Here is a 15,532-nt window from a genome sequence, read left to right on the forward strand (position 1 = left end):
GTTCTTACAAACACAATTACAAACACAACTTACAAATGCTTTATCGATCTTTGAAGAAACTAGACCAGCACTCTTTTTCTGAGTGTCACATTTCTTCCAGACTACAGAATGCATATTTATCTCTCTGTTTTCCTTCTGCAGAGATGTTTGGATGAGGATGTCGAGCTTCGCCCACAGGGTCTGGGTTTATGGGCACAGGGATGCCGTGGATGGACTCCAGCTGGCAACTCTGGTAAGACCTCCTCGATTTCTCTCTTTTTTTGTGATGAAATATTTTATTTTATTTGAACAAACTGCATATAATTACACTATCACAAAATGCCCAACGCACAGAACACGCCAATGAACATAGCGCAAATATGAACAAACAATGAGTGAGAAGAAAAAACAAACAAACATGGATATAGGATATAGGGAGGGGGTAGATATAAAACACAGAGGACAAACAAACGCAAGGACAGACAACTAGTTGACACATCCAGTATGAATGATGAAGAACATCTTTGAGTCAGGGTAGAGGAGAGTTAGAGCAAAAGCAATATCCGTTTCAAGAATTCAGCAATCCCAAGCCAAGAGTCCAAAGTTTTCTTCTTCGAGGCTCCATTAACACGAGCTGTAGAGAGTTCCATGTATACGACGTGAAGAAAGGAAAGAGTCCAGGTGTGGATAGAGAGGTCATGAGTAAAATTCCAGCGATTTGCCACCATTTTCTTCTCGATTTCTCTCTTTTGTTGAATCAGAAGATGAAAATTAGCTTCTAGCTATATCTGGTCTGTGCAATACATTTATTGTGCAATGTCCTTGTCAAATAAATAAATAAATAAATAAATAAATAAATAAGTAGAACACATGCTTTAATTAGGACTGTCAGTTTTAATCGCATGAATTGAAATTAATTAATTTCTGTCTATTTTTGTGATGTGCTGCTGCATCTGAATGGTGATAATGAGGTTTTTCCTTGATTGATCTCTTGCAGAATCAAGAGTTTCCCAGGCCGCCGGCCCCAAACCAGACCCTGTGGATGAAACCACCCAGCTGCGCCCACAGGGTCTGGGATTATGGGCTCAAGGGTGTCGTGGGTGGACTGTAGCTAGCGACTCTGGTAAGGTCTTCTCCTGAGCGAAGGAAACTCATGATGGAAGAAAAACCTTTTTTTTTCTCTCAAATTGTATGTAAAATCTATTTTCCTTGTTTTCTCTCTTTTGATGAAGCAGAACACGTGCAGAGACGAAGGGAGGCCAGAGCGACAGCAGCGATGGAGTGAAACAGGGTGGAGCCAGGTGAGCTGATGGTGTTCGATACCAAACCTGCATGATGCAAACACTCGTTTTAATTTGATTGTTTTCCTCAAAATCAGAGCAGATCAGAGCAGCTTGATTTGCTGATTGTTATTTTAAACAGTGTGTAAAAACCCCTCAAACTCACTGCTGTGACTCTACATTTTCTGTTGACAGGGAAAGTGGTTCAGCCAGAGGAGCCGGTGGAGCCTGCAGAACCAGTGGTGCCACTGGATCTGGTAGAGCCCGTTGAACTGGCAGAGTCTGTTGAAGGATGCCATGGATGGACTCTAGCTGGTTACTCTGGTAAGGTCTCCTCCTCGATTTGTCTCTTTTGTTGAATCAGAACATGTGCTTTAATTAGGGCTGTCATAGGGCTGGACGATATGGCCAAAAATTTTATCACGATATAGGTCTTAATTTCGGTCGATAAAACTAGAAATTATTTATCCAGGCAGCTTCTCCAGTATAAAATAATAATTAAAAAAACTACAATAAATTAAATGTTTACCTTTTATTTAAGAAATATGAAATCACTGTCAAATAAACGTAAGTTTAACCTTTTTCAATATAAATAGCTTTAAAGCGATACTAAGGAACTTTTCAACCTTAATAAAACATTTTAATATCTTTTGTGATGATACATCAGCTTACAACTAGTTGAATGACCCCTCTTTCACGGGCTGAGGACTTCAGTATTGTTTTTACTTTGACTAAGAAACTGTGAGGAGGGTGGTAGGAACCCTGCACGCTAAAAAACTACAAAATGTGCGGACTGCTTTACGGCATGCGTCACTTCCCCTGTCGTTATAAGGACAGAACTCCAGTGTGGGATTTTGCAAACATGGCGGAGGGTGGACAACAGAGAAAGAAGCCAAAAGTTTTGTCGGAGGAGGCAAAAAAAAGAAAAAGAGAGGCTACTCGGATAAAAGCACAGTCCAGGATCAACATTGGCCCGGCTTTCACTCGCTGGCGTGAGCTGAAAGATCAGGAGGGATTTCCGACCGACGCTGCCTTGGCTCTGTTCCTGCTGGACTAGTAAGTAGCTTTCGATGCTCAAATCAAATGCTAATGCTAGCGATCGGAAAATTGCGTATAAGCAGTAATTAGCCATCAGCTTGATATTTCACAGTTACACACCGACACGAACAGCCACACAGCAAACTACAAACTACTGCGATGCTTTCACTCGGCGATGTGTGTGAGCGAGCAGAGCTGCCTGCATGTTTCTATGACGTCAGTGTGCTCACAGTGATGCTACTACAAGCTGTAGCAAACAGACAGACGCAGGCGAAAGCTTTACATCCTTGGCGGAGGTAAAAACAATGCGATGACTGCAAAATGCAAATATAAAGTTCCTGCTGTGGAAAGATCAGCCATACAGAACCATTGTAGTATTATCGTGTCATTTTGTATGTACGTGATAGTAGCTTCTGATGATTCTTATGCAATAATTTCAGAGAAAAACTGAATTCTGGTCGTCTTTTTGTTTAGTTGACAAACGGTGATCGCAAAACAAGACAAACCGTGTTGTTTGCTCTAAATAATCAGTAAAACAAAACACCTGTGCATTGAGGTATGACTTTTCAAAGTCCTGTTCATCAATAGCACCTTGCGCTGTCGGTAAAATTACAGGGATTGTTGCATGTTTGCAATTCTACATGTAACGTTTATTTAGTCAGTCCTGAAGGCCACTTATGTAGCTCACTTCAGCAGCACCAAGCGCCTAACTTTGAAGATTACAATCTCAGTTAGCCAGTGAACATGACATATTCAGGTCAGAATGAAAACAAGATATTGTTTTGTTGTTGTTATGTTTGTCTATTGGACATTGTGTTGTGTAAGGTATACAATGTTGTTCCCTAATTATTGTTATATTTGATGTTGTATTCCTACTTATTGTTATTCTTATCTTATAATTCTCTACTGTGACATAAAAGATGTTTTTTTGATGATTGTTATGTAGTGCTTTTATTTCCTGTGTGTATATTTTTGTGTTTCTCTTGTATTACTCTTGATCTATATCAGTTTCATACTTCTTATTTCTCTACAGCTATCAAAAGGAGCAAGTAACTTCTACTCCCCACAAGCAACACCTCCAACCACTGCAGCATATAGTTTCCAGCATAACAGAAGAGGTCGGACCATGATAGGTACTTTTCCCAGGGCCTGCATTTGTTTGTTTTGGGCAGAGTTTAGTATTTTTCAAATGTTTTCTGTTTTGACTCAGGGGAGAACTGATAGAGGGTGTCCAAATCCTGGAAGAAGGCACTGGGGCAGAAGAAGCTGGTGTATTAGAGGCCAGGTGAGTTTCTGTAAATGGGTTGATGGTGTGAGCCCTTGGTCATCTGTCTGGGAACACTTGCCTACTGTTTCACAACACTGGCATAATGAGTTGCGTCATTCACCAAAGGTCCCATGCTGTTTGCTCATGGGCTCAGGCACATTGCACAGGACTCACATGGAACAGTATGCTGAGTGGTGCAGGACAGAAGGGGAGGGACTTCTGTCACAAACAGTGCATCACAGCTCAGACGGGTAAGAGTGTTACTGCATTATTACTTTTGTTTACTGACGTGACTTCTGCGTGTTCATACCTTGCAGAAAAACAGCAGCATTTCTATGGTGGCTTTCTAACAACAGCACATCCTTGTTTCAGGCTGGTGCAGCCAGAGACCAGTCTGAAATCTTGCCTTGGATTAAAGACATTGTGAACCATTTCTGGTACTGTGCCAAGCAGGCATCCACTGTCGAGCAGTTCAAGGTATGTCTGTAGGAAGTAAAGTTGTGAGGTAAATTAAAACATGCTTTCATTGTGAAGAGAAGGCAAGTGAGATCACACAAGTTCACACATGATTCTTAATGCTGTAGATGAAATGGCATGCTGTAATTCATCACATTCGGAACCAGCACACATGGGCCACTGGATCTTGTGAGCATGAGCCACTGGGTGAAGATATACAGGAAAAACCATGGATAAAACAAGGTAATTGTAATGTATTTTCAAGGGGTGTTTTTGTTGCTTTACTTGGAATTTTATCCATCTCACAACGAGATGTGTGGTTACAGGTTCAGCAGCTCACCAGGCTCTTGTAGCCATCGTCCTGGAGAAGCGATGATTGAAGAATGTTGTGAAGTTCATCAACTTCAGGTATGCACTTTTCCTTTTATCAACACAACCGTCTGTGTTTGACTAAAAACATGATTAAAATGGCAAAGTTGGTGTTTTTTGCTGTTATATCAAATGTCGATATCTATGTAATAATTGGTACTTTGGTCTGTGTACAATGATTTGTATATGTTTCTTGTCATACTATACAGGACAACATCCGATCTGGAAAGCTTCCAGAATCACATACTCATGTACGCAGGAAAGCGGTTCTCCTATAGTCCAGCAGTGTATCGGACGCGGACTCTGCTTGCTGCGATAGACTACAACTGTGACAATGGCCGCGCCCCGGCATGAAACAAAGATGGACACAAGATGTAAGCTGTTAGCGTATCTAAGGACAACTCCAGAATGGAATATCATAGTGTTTGCCTGATACTGTAGTTGTGAAATACGTGTGTTCTAGTATTTGTGCTTCCTTTCAGTTACAAACGATGCTACAATAAGAAGTCCAAATCCTGGAGTGTCTGCACAGTGAAGGAAAAGAAGTACTCCTACATTCAAGACCTGCAGAGAGGCATTCTTCGGAAGAGGCTTGAAAGTGGAGGTGGCCTTCCCAAGAAACAGACCCTGAGGCCAGATGACCCCCGGAATTTCGGGGTTCTGGCTTCAACACAGCCGCCACCAACAGCTGAGCTTGTGAGGACGCACGTGAAATATGGTGAAGGTGTTCCCCAAAGTGAACACTGACGATCCTTCCTTGTCTGCTTTCATAAATGCACATCAATACAACATATCACTCTGACAGGCTGACTACAGACACATAGTGACAGCTTTACTGGACCCCCACCCACACTGCTGCTACTGTACTTATTGTAATTGTTCTCAGTAACTTCTAACATTGTCGCACAGATTATTCAGTATTTTTTTATTTATACTGTCATAGTTTGTTCAATCAAAACATACACATATCCTGCCATTGTAAAAATGCACATTGCATTCACGCTAAGAGTGTGCATGTGCCTGTTTTTCCTTTTTTCTCTAGGTCCTGTTTTATTACTTACTCACTTTACTGTGAAGGAACAAGTGCCAAAGACAAAGTACTTGAAATTTGAAAACAGTGAAAGATGGTGTATAAATAAACGTTTGTCTTGTTTTGCACAGATGTATTTATTTTGAAACACACACACAACAAGTGGACAGTCTAAAGGCAAATTCTGTACAAAAAAAACTATAAAAACTTATTACAGTGCAGTCAAACAATGACACGCTACATTAGTCTGCGGACCAGGAATCCGGTGTACTGCCCCCTTGGGTCTGGAAAACTCTCTCCAGGTCAGTGTTCATCTCGTTACAGTTTGCGCAGGAGCACCGATGTAGATCACCTCCACCTGGGACTCTCTGACGATTAGGGTCCTCCAGCAGGTCCAAAATGTCGAACACCAAGCCAGGTGTTGAAAGGAACACTTATAGGAGCTCTCCCCTCTGATTGTGGTCCAGTGCTTGTATTCTGGCTTGCATCTCTCTGTTTCTGCGTTCGTGCAGATCCTGTACTCTCTGCTGGGTCTCGGGGTTCAAGTCTTCTGGTGTCCTACTTCTCCCTCTGCCCCTCCCTCTGCCAGCACTAGTGCGTGGGGGCTCACACTCAGAAGAGGTGGAGGTAGTTTCTGGGACAGGGAATTCCTGAAAAAAAAAAGTCACAAACGTAACATTTTTTTTATGTTTAATCAACATCAGAATCATTTTAGGAATAAATGAATGCAGAATTAGCCATATAGAATCCTAATAATACAATTATAACAGAAAAAAATAAAATGGTAAGAAACTGAGTAGTAGCACTTTCCCTGAGAGACTTCAAAGTATATTTGTGCAAATTGTGCAGGATTAATAATCAGGCAACGCAGCACCTTCCTGCCAGGATCTGTATGTGTGTGTTTACTGTGAAATTATTCTAACCCTCCCTTCGCCAAGAAGGTTATGTTTTTGCCGTCTGCTGTTTATTTCTTTGTTTGCAAGATAACTCAAAAACTACAAAATTGATTTGAATTATTTTTTTAGGAAATGTCCTAATTGGTAAAGGGAACAAATTATTACATTTTAGTAATGATCCGGATTGCCTATTAACCGATTAACATTATAGAAACGGCCCTGCTCACTCACAGTCCCTTCAGACTGGCCATATCGCCCGCTGGAAGCACAGCGGAGCACAGTAATCACACTTCATGCAGATTGATATTATTCAACAATGTGCGTTTAAAATAAATATAGGACTGTAGTGATGGGGGGATCACTATTTATGTGAGCTGCTTGGTGGATGTCTGTGGTCTCAGAGGGGGGAAAAGCGGTAGAAAAACAAAGTTATGTTTACCAAAGTTAAACGTTTATTTTCTGCATCATGATATAACATTGTTTAGCCACCATTAGATTCATTACCTCGTCGCTGTCCATCCTTCACAGCCACTGGAAACACATGTGAGCGAGTTCAGCCCAACAGCATGCAACCGGGAGCAGCATTTGACGACGCCATGCGCTAGTGCTCATGGGAACTGTAGTGTTACTTCAGGCAAAACACTACCGCTTTTGTCCACTGGCGCCGCCAAAATCAACGAAAACTGAAAGTTCCTTAGTGTAACTTTAACATTACACTTAAATACAGTTATGTTATTGTTATAGATTCAAACAAAGGTGCTTCAGCCAGGAAGAAAAAAATAAGTGCTCAGAACTACTGCAATAAACAGAAAAAAGAGTGAGCAACAACAAACATGAATATTACTGGGACAGGGAATTGAAATAACTGCCATACACTCACCTTTTCAATATTAATAGCTTTAACTTTTATAATACAGCACAGTTTTTTTTATATAGATTTAAAGAAAGGTTCTTCAACCAGGAAGAAAAATCAAAGTTCTCAGAAGTACAGAATTATTTAAGGTTGTAGTGATTATGGTGACACTGCAGTGAATCCCTCTACTGTTTTTTTTCTTTTTTTTGTGGAATTTGTCTTCACTGTTGCAGCGTCTTGTAAATTGTACACAGTCCCTTAATCCAGTAGCACTACCAGCTGCTCATAGAAATCAATATTGTTTCTGATGCTTGATAGACACTTTTAATAAAAATGAGCTTGTAGCATATAGTCCCCCTGACAACGGTGGGAAGGAGGCGCCATTTGTATGTTACTGACGTTTTGTTAAAGAGTTATTGAGACCGAAAATCCGGATCTGTCAATATGCTGCCAACTTTACTGGACTGTTCAGTGAATGATATACCTAATTCGTGGCCACGATTTATTATTTCGTGGCCACAAACTAGTTTGTGGAAGCTTGTTCAGTCACGTTTACATCAGGAGTTCTCATTTTGGAGCTCAAACTTACCGCGGTGGAGCTTAGCTTGTAGATGAGCTGAGGACGGCCAGCTGTGGTGTGAATGCTGAGTGCGTGATCACTCTCTTGTGGCGCTTTCTGTTAGGCTTGAATAGCAATTAATGATTGTGAAACACATACTGTACTGCACTATATCGAAATATCGGAAATGTGTTTAAAACTCATATCACCGTTGTTGAATAAAAATATACCGCGGTATATTTTGCTATCGAAAATTTGTCCAGCCCGAGGCTGTCAGTTTTAATCGCATGAATTGAAATTCATTATTTTCTGTCTTTTTTTTTGTGATGTGCTGCTGCATCTGAATGGTGATAATGAGGGTTTTCCTTGATTGATCTCTTGCAGAATCAAGAGTTTCCCAGGCCGCCGGCCCCAAACCAGACCCTGTGGATGAAACCATCCAGCTGCGCCCACAGGGTCTGGGGTTATGGGCTAAAGGATGTTGTGGATGGACTCCAGCTGGCGACTCAGGTAAGGTCTCCTCCTGAGCGAAGGAAACTCATCATGAAAGAAAAATCATTTTTTTTCGCTCTCAAATTGTATGTAAAATCTACTTCTTCCTTGTTTTCTCTCTTTCGTTGAATCAGCATACGTGCAGAGACGAAGAGAGGCCAGAGCGAAAGCAGCAATGGAGCGAAACAGAGTGGAGCCAGGTGAGCTGATGGTGTTCGATACCAAACCTGCATGACGCAAACGCACATTTCAATTTGACTGTTTCCTCAAAATCAGAGCAGATCAGAGCAGCTTGACTTGCTGATTGTTATTTTAAACAGTGTGTAAAAACCCCTCAAACTCACTGCTGTGAATCTACATTTTCTGTTGACAGGGAAAGTGGTTCAGCCGGTGAAGCCCGTAGAACCGGTGCAGCCATTGGTACCAGCGCCACAGGTGGAGCCAGTGGAGCCATTGGAGCCAGCAGAACCAGTGGTGCCACTGGAGCCGATAGAGCCCGTTGAACTGGTGGAGCCATTGGCGACAGAAGAGCTGGTGGAGACAGAAGAGCCGGTGGAGCCGGTAGAGACAGTAGAGCTGATAGAGACAGATGAGCTGGTGGAGACAGAAGAGCCAGTGGAGACAGAAGAGCTGGTGGAGATAGTAGAGCCGGTGGAGACAGTAGAGCCGGTGGAGACAGAAGAGCCGGTGGAGACAGAAGAGCCGGTGGAGACAGTAGAGTCGGTGGAGCCGGTAGAGACAGTAGAGCCAGTGGAGACAGAAGAGCTGGTAGAGACAGTAGAGCCGGTGGAGACAGTGGAGCCGGTGGAGAAAGTAGAGCCGGTGGAGCCGGTAGAGACTGTAGAGCCGGGGGAGACAGTAGAGCCGGTGGCGACAGTAGAGTCGGTGGCGACAGTAGAGCCGGTGGAGACAGTAGAGCCGGTGGAGACAGTAGACCCCGTGGAGACAGTAGAGCCGGTGGAGACAGTAGAGCTGATGGAGCCGGTGGAGACAGTAGAGCCGGTGGAGACGGTAGAGCCGATGGAGACGGTAGAGACAGTAGACCCGGTGGAGACAGAGAAGCCAGTAGAGACAGTAGAGCCAGTGGAGACAGAAGAGCCAGTGGAGACCAAAGAGCCGGTGGAGACAGAAAAGCCGGTGGAGACAGAAGAGCTAGTAGAGACAGTAGAGCCGGTGGAGACAGAAGAGCCGGTGGAGACGGTAGAGACAGTAGAGCCGGTGGGGACAGTAGAGCCGGTAGAGACGGTAGAGCTGGTGGAGACAGAAGAGCCGGTGGAGACAGTAGAGCCGGTGGAGACAGAAAAGCCGGTAGAGACGGTAGAGACAGTAGAGCCGGTGGAGACAGTAGAGCCAGTGGAGACAGAAGAGCCGGTGGAGACAGTAGAGCCGGTGGAGACAGAAAAGCCGGTGGAGACAATAGAGCCGGTGGAGACAGAAAAGCCAGTAGAGACAGTAGAGCCGGTGGAGACACAAGAGCCGGTAGAGACGGTAGAGACAGTAGAGCCGGTGGAGACAGTAGAGCCGGTGGAGGCAGAAAAGCCGGTGGAGACAGAAGAGGCGGTAGAGATGGTAGAGACAGTAGAGCTGGTGGAGACGGTAGAGATAGTAGAGCTGGTGGAGACAGTAGAGCTGGCGGAGACTGAAGAGCCGGTGGAGACTGAAGAGCCGGTGGAGACAGTAGAGCTGGCGGAGACAGAAGAGCTGGTGGAGCCGGTTAAAAAGTCGAGCCGGTGGAGCTGGTGGAGGAATCTGTTCAGCTGTTGCAGCGGGAAGAGCCGGAAGAGCTGGAAGAAGTGATTTCTGTCCAGTTCGCTCAGCTGAACAGAAATTTGGAAATCGAAAGGAAACTGGGGATGGAGAAAAAGAAGACAGAGGGAAAGAAGAAGAAATTCACAACAAATTTAGGATAAAAAAGAAAAAAGAGGGCTACATTCCAGGCATAATTAGGTTAAACCAAAACAAAAAAATAGCTAATTTCTCGGCACAATTCAATTAAACCCCCCCAAAAAAGAAAAAAAAGCACAAATAGGTTAAAAAAAAGTGTCTTTTATTAAGGAACAGCAACGCTGGAAAAGAAGAAGAATGGACTTTATGTCACAATGGGTGTGTGTGTGTGTGTGTGTGTGTGTGTGTGCGCGCATTGAGGAAAAAGAATAAAAAAAAGAACATAAATTCACCAAAACTGCAGGATATTTTGTCCAGGGTTGTTGATCATATTCTACGTATACAGTAGAGTTGTACAGTCTGACAGACAAAACCAAAAGCTTCCTCTACAATTCTACAATTCTACAATTTCATTTAGCAGACGCTTTTGTCCAAAGCGACGTACAACACAAGCAAGAATACAGACATAAGAAAGAAAGAAACCATTAGTAAATGCTTCAATTGCTTCAAGTGCGATTGGTCAAGGGAGTTGCCATCAAGTTGCAGAAGAGGAGCCACTACCCCCCCCCCCTTTTTTTTTTTTTTTTTTTAGTGTGTGTCAACTTAGTCAGTGGTACATAAATGCTGGGTTTCAGAACACCTGACCTATTCTTCTCCAAACATGGGGTCGGATTAAGACCCTGGGTGTTCTCTGAACAATTGAGTCTTCAATTGTCTCTTGAAAGTAGAAAGGGACTCGGCGGAACGCACAGAGTTAGGAAGTTCGTTCCACCATTTGGGAACAACAGAGGAGAAGAGTCTGGCAAGAGATTTAGAGCTGTGCTGGGCTGGAAGCACCAGACGTCTCTCACATGCAGAGCGAAGAGGGCGTGAAGGAGAGTAGACCTGGATCAGGGAATCCAGGTAGGCCGGAGCTGTTCTTGTAAGCGTTTTGTAAGCCAGGAGGAGAGATTTGAATTTGATCCTGGCTGCAACTGGAAGCCAGTGAAGGAAGATGAACAGAGGAGTGACATGAGCTCTTTTGGGCTGGTTGAAGACCAGACGTGCTGCTGCATTCTGGATCATCTGTAGAGGTTTGACTGTACATGCAGGGAGACCCGCCAGAAGAGAGTTGCAGTAGTCAATGCGTGACATCACGAGAGCCTGAACCAGAAGCTGTGTGGCCTGTTGGGTTAGGAAGGGTCTGATCTTCCTGATGTTAGAGGGCATAACGACAAGACCGAGAAACTGAGGCCACATGAACCTTAAAGGTCAGCTGGTCATCAATCATGACACCCAGGTTTCTGGTTGAGTTAGTGGGCACAAGTAGGCTCGAGTGAAGTTGGACACTGATCTGAGGCTGGACAGATGGACAAGCTGGAAAGACCATGAGTTCATTCTTAGACAGATTTAGCTGAAGGTGGCGTCCTTCATCCAGGTGGAGATATCAGCCAGACATGCTGATATCCGAGCTGAGACTGTCCTGTCGTCAGGTGGAAAAGAGAGGAAGAGCTGAGTGTCATCAGCATAACAGTGGTAGGAGAAGCCATGGGAGCGAATCACTGCACCAAGTGAAGTGGTGTACAGAGAGAAGAGTAAGGGGCCAAGCACCGACCGCTGAGGGACCCCTGTTGATAGGCCATGTGACCTTGACACCTCCCCTCGCCATGACACTCTGAAAGATCTGCCTGTGAGGTAGGACTTGAACCACAACAGGATGGAACCTGAGATGTCAAGGTCAGAGAGGAACTGCTTCAGAGGGTTCCTGCACCCGTTCATTAATTACAGTGAGAATGTGTGTGTAGCTCCAGTCCATCAGAGCAAATATCGGATGTGTAGGTGCTGATAGAAAAGCAACAAAGAAAAGTTGTTCCATATCAAAAATAACAACAGAATTATTACTAAATGTAGTTTATTGTCTCTGACAGGAAAAGATCAGATGTTGTTTCGATCAGAAACAGTAGAGTGAGAGTGTGGCGCGGTGGTGACATCAGAGAAAGGCGACGGTGTTGTGTTTTTTTTCTTCAGAGTTGGTGTTGTAAAAAAATAAATAAAAGTAGCGTGTTGCTTAGCTCCAACAAGCATTGTATTCTTGAGTTTTTGCGAATGAAAAAGAGTGACTTTAGAAGCCCTGTACCCTCGGAACGCTACATTGGTGGCAGCGGTAACTGGAGTGAGTTCTGGCTTTTGGAGCAGTTTCTCTTTCAGAAATTACTGAACCTTTTGGTCAGCCCTGTTAGCGGCGGCTAGCAGAGCTCGTTTGGATACTTTGGAGCAGCATGTTCGGAGGAGTGAAGCGCGAAGCTGCGGACTTTGACATGGATGACGATTATTGTGCGAGTACTACATGGACTGGTGGCGTGAGTGGCGTGAGAGTGGAGCTTCTGCTGCCGTTTCGTGGCGACGGCGAGAAGTCGTTTGCTTTGTGGGTGAAGCAGTTTGAAGCCGCGGTCTGTGCCCAGACAAGCGGCATCAGGAGCAGGAGTTACACCGCCTCTTTGGCGAATCTCCTCCCTACGAGGCTGGATGGCGCGGCTTTCCTGTTGTGGGACACTCTACAGCCGGATGTTCAGTGTGATTATGAGCGAGTGAAGGAGAGGATAAAGGACGCATTTGGACAGAAACAGTTCCTCCTGTACTTCCAGACGTGCATCTCTGCACGGCCTCGTCAACCGAACAAGAGTTTGGAAGTCTATGCAGCCGACATCTCCAGGCTTGTGGCTGAGGCTTTTCCAGACTATGATGGAGCTGCCAGAAACGGTGAGACTTTCAGATGTTTTCTTGCCGGACTTGACACTGCCCTCCAAGCTAAGTGTCATGAACAGGGGGCAACGGATGTGGAGGAAGCTTTGATTATTGCAGGCCGATGTGAACGGGCCCGGCAGGCTCTGAGGGCAGGCACACCTGGATTGCCTTACTCCATGCCACATCCTGCTGTTGTGGCCACTCTCAATCCGACACCACCAGGTGTGTTGGACTGTAATGCTAACGCCACAGAGAAGCTTGTTCATGCCATGGAACGACTCACCTCGAGAATGGACAATTTACAAACGGAGGTGAGGGATTTGAGAGCACGTGCCTGTGGAACTGAGTGTGACGGTCGTGGCTCCCCTTTTCCTGGGGCTCATCGGCAGGGCCAGGGGGAGCACAGAGAGCAGCGGCGTTCCTGTTACACTTGCGGTGGGTTTGGAGGTAGGTCCACCTCCAGGGACTTCCGAATGGACGAAAACTCGAGAGGCCGGTCTCCGCAGCGCAGGCTTCAGGGAGGCTACGCGAGAGCCGGAGAGAGCTGCGCTTTACGGAGGAACGTCAGCCACGGCGGGAGTGAGGTTTCTATCCCCCGTGCGATGGTCACCATCTCCATCCCCGCACGGAGAGGAGCGGGGAAACTTCCAGTAACTGGCATTGAGACCCGGATGCCAGTGTCACCGCCACAAGGGTCACCATGAAGACTACGCAACACCGTCTCTGGACCCCACAGTGGACTCCTGTTCGGTGGGTGAGTCCGAGTCTACGGCCTATGTGAAAGGACTGGTGGAGGGAGTTTATGTGACTGTGTTAATTGACTCTGGCTCTAATGTTTCTTTGATTTCTGAGGAGTTCAGAATGTCCATCCTAACTTTACGTAAACGTGTGTTGAATACACAGTACATGTATGCTCGTGCAGTGAATGGACAGTTATTGGACACTTTAGGCACTATGGCCCTTCCAATAAATCTGGGGGGCATGCTTCTCAGCATTGAAGGCGTTAACATTCCTCTTTTGCGAGCTGCAGACTTTATTCCAAAGTGTTGTAATGTCAATATGTCTACTGATGCTAATGTTCCACCTTTCAGTGAAATGATTGTCCCTGTTCAGGTGGCCTCCCCCCGCTTTGTTGGACCGAATATCAACTCTTAACTGGGCTATTTGGAGCCTGAGGTGCGTGACAACATGGGACTGGTGGTTGCACACACAGGAATGCCTGTGAAAAATGGATGCACTGTGGCACGGTTGCTCAACCCAACTGGCCAGGAATTGAAACTGCGCCCTGGGTCGCACCTGGGAGTGTTTCACCATGTTAATGACTGTGACATACTCACCCCTGCACAGGTTTTTGATTCTCAGCAGATGGATGCCCCTCTACCTGATGTAACTGATTGTCTGCTGTCCGACAATCAGAGGCAGCAGCTGCTGGCACTGCTGGGGAAACATCAGGGAGTGTTCAGCCATGAACGCGGAGGAACAGGCAACCCCAACTGCTCAAACACCACATTCAGAGGCGGGGCGTGCCAACAGGCAAACCAGGCAATTGCCTGGGGCCCCGGCTCTTAGGGGGGCCCCGCAAGGAGGCCCCTGAGAGACCGGGTACCCCAATTGCTAATACATGTACTGCACAGAAACGACAACAATCGGCATTTATGATGCAATTATGAAACAACGACATAGCAAACCCCCTTGGGGGGCCCCGCACGGCCCTATCAGCCTTCAGCGCTGTCTGCGTCAATCAGGCGGGCCGCAAGGTTTATTGTATCATATAACTATTGATAAGCCAGGGCTTTCAAGGACTTCTGTTGGTCCCTGGATCTAATAGAAGAGATTAGGGGTACTCTAAGTTTTTCAGTATACATATTATAGCTGGGCTGTCAACGGCGGTAACATGCTGCGTTACCGCGAGACTCTTTTTGCGCGAGAAAAAAAATTTCGCCATTATCTATGCTTTTCAAAGTTGGGTCTGGGAGCTATGTCTACACATGCAAGCTATGCAATTCACTTCGATATATTTTAGTGTGGATGTCTGTCTGGCCCAGCCTGGCGGAATAACGCTGTGGGGTGTGAACAAGCCGAACCTGTCCTGCGCCGCGAGAGTCACACCGCGCTCCTGCTGACCGTCAAAAAAAAACAACACACTTACGCTTTTAGCGGTGAAACACGGTCCATTCCTCATTATTTGCCACATTGAATTCGGCCGAATTATCAGAAAAATCACGAGGAAAAGGCTGGTATAAGGCACAAACTGAAATCAGGAGCGCAAATATGAAAAAACTGAAAATTAAACTTAAATCACGTGTTTCGCTGGTGCACCATTTCTCCCGCTGGGCTTTCTTCAGGCGCTGAAAACACGCAAAACAAAGTACATTTCCCTTCAACACACAATCTGGCTTAATAAAGATAAGGATGAGGCACAATTCGGCATGACTGAATTTATCCTGCCTTCTCTGTCTGAGAGTCGGAGATATGATGAAGTTTGAGGAAGTGTGCACTCATAAGAAAATTCCATTTTTCATCTGTGTTGGAGCTATTTATTAGTCTTTGAGTATTTTCTGAATATTTTTTAATTTATTTTTTGTTTGTGTTATTTCATATAGTGTTTATTTTGTTTAGATTTATTGTTTGTTTATTTTGCATGTTTGATTTGGGTAATTGGCACGTTATTTTCTGTTAGGCTTGATTTTGTAGAGTTAATTAGC

The 15,532-nt window shown here is 45.1% G+C and overlaps 2 long non-coding RNA genes across 3 annotated transcripts; one reads left to right on the top strand and one right to left on the bottom strand.

The window, feature by feature from the left end:
* The first annotated feature begins 2,181 nt into the window (after positions 1-2,181).
* Positions 2,182-4,666, top strand: LOC115400897 (uncharacterized). 2 transcript variants are annotated; one of them, XR_003932833.1, is made up of 8 exons: positions 2,182-2,315; positions 3,331-3,430; positions 3,508-3,582; positions 3,691-3,815; positions 3,937-4,041; positions 4,149-4,263; positions 4,347-4,428; positions 4,599-4,666. It is a non-coding gene; the product is annotated as an uncharacterized LOC115400897 (long non-coding RNA). The 2 variants fall into 2 exon arrangements; XR_003932834.1 differs by having other exon boundaries at positions 3,719-3,815.
* An 871-nt stretch (positions 4,667-5,537) lies between these two features.
* Positions 5,538-7,018, bottom strand: LOC115400871 (uncharacterized). Its single transcript, XR_003932827.1, has 2 exons — positions 6,820-7,018; positions 5,538-6,069 (listed from the first exon to the last, which is right to left on the bottom strand). It is a non-coding gene; the product is annotated as an uncharacterized LOC115400871 (long non-coding RNA).
* Positions 7,019-15,532: the final 8,514 nt, after the last annotated feature.

Source organism: Salarias fasciatus, chromosome 14, assembly GCF_902148845.1.
Source record: "Salarias fasciatus chromosome 14, fSalaFa1.1, whole genome shotgun sequence".
Lineage (NCBI taxonomy): Eukaryota > Metazoa > Chordata > Actinopteri > Blenniiformes > Blenniidae > Salarias > Salarias fasciatus.